We start from the raw sequence: 6,075 nt of genomic DNA, 5'->3' as shown, positions 1-6,075 counted from the left end.
AACCTAATTCTGAAGCAAAATTTGTCTTGGAAGAAAACAAAAAAATAATAAAAGGAGCAGAGTCAATGTGAAATATTTTAATGTATATTTGTGATTTATAAACTAGAGAACAATTATTTTCAGAAAAGAAGTTTGACTTAGTAAATAATATATGTTCCTCCACACAGAAGAAAATTTTCCATTGGGAAGGGCTATCAAAGCCTATATTTTAATAGTCTTCTGAACTACAGTGGTAAGATTGCAAATGAATTCTATGTAAGTTTTCTTAAGTTGTGTTGTGTTAGTGTTTGTGTGTGCTTGTGTGTGCTTGTGTGTGCTAGTGTTTGTGTGTGCTTGTGCGTGCTTGTGTGTGTTTCAAAGAATATGTGTGTTTCATTGAAGAATTTCAAGAAACTGGTGAGCAAAGAGGGGACTGGGGATTTTCTAATACTTTTAACTATTCTTAGAACTCAAGAAGAGAAAGATGCAGTCTCCTGTAGCTCAAATATTTCACTTTAAGATTGATATGTGTTTAGTACAGTAATTCAGATTTACTAGGTCTTACCTAAATTATGGCATAATAGCCCTTGCCTGAATGCTAATAATTTTGTAAACATACCAAGGAAAGAAATATCTTATCCAAGGCAGATATAAAAATGTTTCTCAATCATTGAGAAGAGCAATATCAGTGTTTTGGCACAGGTAGGTGGTTTTTCAACTGAAATGATGGATCGAATGCGAGGAGTGATGGGCTCCTTGGCAAAAATAAAGATTCTGTTTCAGAAGGTCTGGTCTAGGACCTAAGATGCTGCTAATTTGTTGACCACACTTTTAGTAGCAAAACTCTATATAATCTGTGTTTCTCATTGCTGCTGGGTTTAATTTCAGGGGTTTCCTGTTGACCACCTTAATCTCCAAATGCCTAAACAATTGTTGTAGAACAGTGGTTCTCAAAATGTGGTCCCTGGACTAATAGCATCAGCACCATCTGAGAACTTGTTGGACATGAAAATTTTCAGCACCTACCACAGTCTTAATAAATCAGAAACTCTGGGGTGCCCAGAAATTTGTGTTTTAACAAGGTCTCCAGGTGATGCTGATCCTATATGCTAAAATTTGAGGAAAAAAAGAAAACACACACATTCCAAATGATTGGTTATCCAGCCTGTGGCACGTTAAAACCATCTAGTAAGCTTTGTAAGAGTAACAATGGTTCGGCCTCATCCCTGTCCAGTTAAACCAATATCCTTGGGGCTATGTCTGATGTGCAGCCAGAGTTGAAAACTACTGTTGTGTGCTATTGATAGTCTACCTACGGAACTGATTTATCCCCACTCATGCTTCACTCTTTCCCAGGGTAACTCCTCCAGGCTCTCTCTTACTTTGCTCCTCAATCTTCTTACGGTATTTCACATCTGCTTTGTATGGCCTTCTCATTCCTTGTATTAGAAAACTTTTTCCCTTTACTCAAAGCCTTATTTTTGATTTCTATCTCATGTCTCCTAAAGTAACCTTACAAAGGAAATATTGTTCTTTGTTAAATCTTCATTTTTAATACCACATATTTGTACATACACAATTTTGAGACATTTTTCTCAGGTGTTTTAATAAAAAGAATATTGTTTTTCTATAAGATTCTTAATTTCTTTGGAGAAAATATCATATATTTTCTTGTATTTGAAGCTTCAATTGTTTTCAACACAGATCCAAGGACGCTGGTGATTCTACAACAAGTGCTTTTTAAATTTAAATGAAGGATGCACAATTATGGTTATTCAATAAGAGCCCTTTTGTATGATTACTTAGAGAAAAAGAGAGCAAACACATTTTCATATGTTTATTTAGAGAAAGAGAGAACAAAATAATAGTTTAGCTGGAGGATTTTTCTTCACTTCGAATAGATTAAATAATTAATACTGCACTGTTGATTAGCTTGATAAAAAAGGTTATTATTCTCTTAATAATTGTATGAGTAATAATCATGCCTATTTCCACTGATCTAATTCATAAATGCAGATAAAAAATTCTAAGGCCTTGTTATGCCAAATCATAAATAAACACCATTATTATTTTAATTATAATAATAAATTTTTCCAGTATTCTATTAAAATACTATTAATGGTTCTCTCCAAATAATTCTATTTCTAGTCAATGCTATAGGATAGTAACAAAATAACTGTCTCGTCACAAAGATCATTTTCTTGTTTAATATAATTTACATTATAATTAATAGTTTATGGTACAAACATATTTGTGGTGAAAGAAATTATAGCTATAGGGATAGAATGCAGGCAAAATTACCAAGGCTTGTTTTATTTTATTTGTCTAGTTCAAAATAGCCCTACTGATCTGACATCCCCTTGGGGTTTGGGTAGAGTTTAATGAAAAATCTGAAAAATGAAATAAATTCTTCCTTTGACTGTGTTGCTCTGAAGTATGAATATAAAGCAATGAGACTGAATGCATAAGACTCATATGTAGGTAAATTGTGTGTATAGTTTATACATAACCACATTACAAACATGTACAATTTTAAAAATAAACTTTATATTTTAGAATAGATTTAAGCCTACAGAAAAATTACAAAGATACTACAAAGAGTTTTCCCACATTGTATATGTATATAATCCATTATTAACATTTTATATTGGTATGACACATTTATTACAAAAAATTATATTTTATTGACACATTATTAACAAAGGTCCATATTAAATTTAGATTTTCTTAGTTTTTTTCTAACGTTTTTCTGCTTCAGGACCCACCCAAGATGCCATAGTGCATTTAACTCTCATGTCTCCGTAGGCTCCCCTTGGCTATGATAGTGTTTTAGACTTTTCTTGTTTTTGATGACATTCACTGTTTCGAGGAGTACTGATCAGGTATTTTGTAGAATATTCTCAAATGGGATTTTTCTGATGTTTATCTCATGAACTGACTGGGTTATGTGCCTTTGAGAGTGTTCCACAAAAATAAATTGTCATTCTTATCACATCATATCAAGAGTACATATTATCAATATGATTTACAACTCATTATTGTTGATGCTGATGTTGATCCCTTGCCTTAGATAGCTTGTGTCATATTTCCCCACTGTAAAGTTACTCTCTTCTCACTTTTTCTATGTGTGCTCTTTGGAAGGATGTTCCTATGTGAAATCCACACTTATGGAGTAAGAACTCGACCTCCTTGAAGGTAAAGTATTTACATAATGTATTCGGAATTCTCTTGCACAGGAAATTACTGTGCAGGAAAATTGCGAATACTTTTTTGGTATTCAGTTATTCAAGTATGATAGTATGGACTCATGGATATTTATTTTATACTTAGGTTTATAATCCAATACTACTTTATTTTATTACTTGAGTTAATCCAGGGTTGGCCGTTGGGAGCTCTTTAGATTGGCTTCTGTATCCCTTTGACATAATCCCATCACTTTTATTTTTAGCTTTTTTTTTTTTTTAAACTTTCTGGCACAAGATGGAGTTTATACTCATCTTGCGTATTTCTCACCCCAGTCCTATACTCAGCCATTTATCTAAGGAGTTCTAGCTCCTTTTATTAAAGAACCATAAAGTATCAAAAACAGCTAGAAAATGTCTTATTCTCTCTGCTCAGAAATAATAACAACACAATAAATAAGAGTAGGTAATACCCTCTTCAAAGATACTTTGCTAAGCATGTTAATCCTTGCTAAAAATGTAACAAGTAATTGTATTAATTATCCTCATTTTACAGATAAGGAAATTAGAACAGAAAGAGTTAACCTAATGACCAATGTCAATTGGCAGAAAGGCAGCAGAAAAGACATCTGAACCCATGTTATTTTTATTTCAAAAGTGCCCAACCAACTTTTCCAAACTCTTAGTTTCATGTCTGATACCTCTACCACTGAGCACCAACATGCCTCATTCACTTTATGTCCTAGTTACTCCTCGCAACTGTTCATCCCTGCCAGAGTTCTCTGCTCATCTTCCTCCATATGGGTTGTGGATATAAGATCTACTAGAAATGCTGTTTTTTTAATCTCTACTTTTCTAAACTCTGTTGTCTTTAACATTCTACATCCTCTGTGAAGCCATCTCTAATCATATAACTTGTCTTCTGAAATTGTATAAACTTATAATTTATTCTAATCATTTGATAGGTGGCATATGATCTTTCTCCAATCAAAATGTTCCAAGCAAAATTCTTAGTTGTTGAACTTCTCTCCATTTTCAGCAAATGGGATAGCACTTTGTAGTCAATCTCTGCAGGAAACATTTAATAAGCACATACAGATTATTGTGGTGACAGTAACAATAGTGATTTTCATGATACCTAAGTACATTTCAAATGACCAGAGCCTACATGCATGCCTGAGATAGACGGAGGAATCAGTAATAGATGAGGAAATATTCTATCAGCCGATATTCTACAGGGATACAGAAAACAGAAAAATAAGAATATATTTTCTTTACACTTAGTGCTAATTTAAATGTTCCTTAGGCACCATTAAGAGTTCTACACTCCATAAATAATATTAATAGGCAGAGGGCAAGTATAATAATTTGAAAAGGATTCAAATAAAAGCCAAAAGATTAGGTCAAAACTTGGAAAAACAATCTTTAAGAGATTATAAATTCTTCACCTTAGAAAAAGATGAAGAAAATATAGAAAAAAATAAGGCAATTCATTGTAACTAAAGAAAGCACAATTAAAAGAGGAAATGGTTAATTATTAGTTTTCATTTATTTATTTTATGGTCCCGATTTTTTCCTTTTTATTTTTTTCTTTTTTTTTAACATTAAGTTCTGGGATACATGTGCTGAAAGTGCAGGTTTATTAGATAGGTAAACATGTACCATGGTAGTTTGCTGCACCTATCAAACCGTCATCTAGGTTTTAAGCTCTGCATGCATTAGATATTTGTCCTAATGCTCTCCCTCCCATTTTCCCCAACCCCACAAAAGACCTTGGTGTGTGATGCTCCCCTCCCTGTGTCCATGTGTTCTTATTGTTCAACTCTCACTTATGAGGGAAAACATTCAGTGTTTGGTTTTCTGTTCCTCTGTTAGTTTGCTGAGGATGATGGTTTCCAGCTTCATCCATGTCGCTGCAAAGGATATAAACTCATTCTTTTTTATGGCTGTGTAATATTCCATAATGTACATTTGCCACATTTTCTTTATCCAGTCTATCATTGATGGGCATTTGGGTTGGTTTCAAGTCTTTGGACTTAGTAGAATGATTTATAATCCCTTGGGTGTATACCCAGTAATGGGATTGCTGGGTCAAATGGTATTTCTGGTTCTAGATCCTTGAGGAATCACCACACTGTCTTCCACAATGGTTTAACTAATTTACACTTCCACCAACAGTGTAAAAGTGTTCCTATTTCTCCACATCCTCTCCAGCATGTTGTTTTCTGACTTTTTAATGATTGCCATTCTAACTAACTGGTATGAGATGCATCTCATTGTGGTTTTGATTTGCATTTCTCTAATAACCAGGGATGATGAGCTTTTCTTCATATGTTTGTTGGCCACATAAATGTCTTCTTTTAAAAAGTGTCTTTTCATATCCTCACCCATTTTTTTGGTAAAGTTGTTTATTTTTTTCTTGTAAATATGTTTAAGTTCCTTGTAGATTCTGGATATTAGACTTTTGTCAGATGGATAGGTTACAAAAATTGTCTCCAATTCTGTAGGTTGCCTGTTCACTCTGATGATAGTTTCTTTTGCTGTGCAGAGGAAGCTCTTTAGTTTGATTCAATCCCATTTGTCAATTTTGGCTTCTGTTGCCATTGCTTTTGGTGTCTTAATCATGAAGTCTTTGCCCATGCCTATGTCCTGAATAGTATTGCCTAGGTTTTCTTCTAGGATTTTTATGGTTTTAGGTTTTATGTTTAAGTGTTTAATCCATCATGAGTTAATTTTTGTATAAGATGTAAAGAAAGGTTCTAGTTTCTGTTTTCTGCATACTGCGAGCCAGTTGGCCCAGCACCATTTATTACATAGGGATTCTTTCCCCATTGCTTGTCAGGTTTGTCAAAGATCAGATGGTTGTAGATGTGTGGTGTTACTTTTGAGGCCTCTGATCTGTTCCATTGGTCTA

The sequence above is a fragment of the Mandrillus leucophaeus genome, unplaced genomic scaffold, assembly GCF_000951045.1.
Source record: "Mandrillus leucophaeus isolate KB7577 unplaced genomic scaffold, Mleu.le_1.0 Scaffold923, whole genome shotgun sequence".
Classification (NCBI taxonomy): domain Eukaryota; kingdom Metazoa; phylum Chordata; class Mammalia; order Primates; family Cercopithecidae; genus Mandrillus; species Mandrillus leucophaeus.
This window is presented reverse-complemented; position numbering follows the sequence as displayed.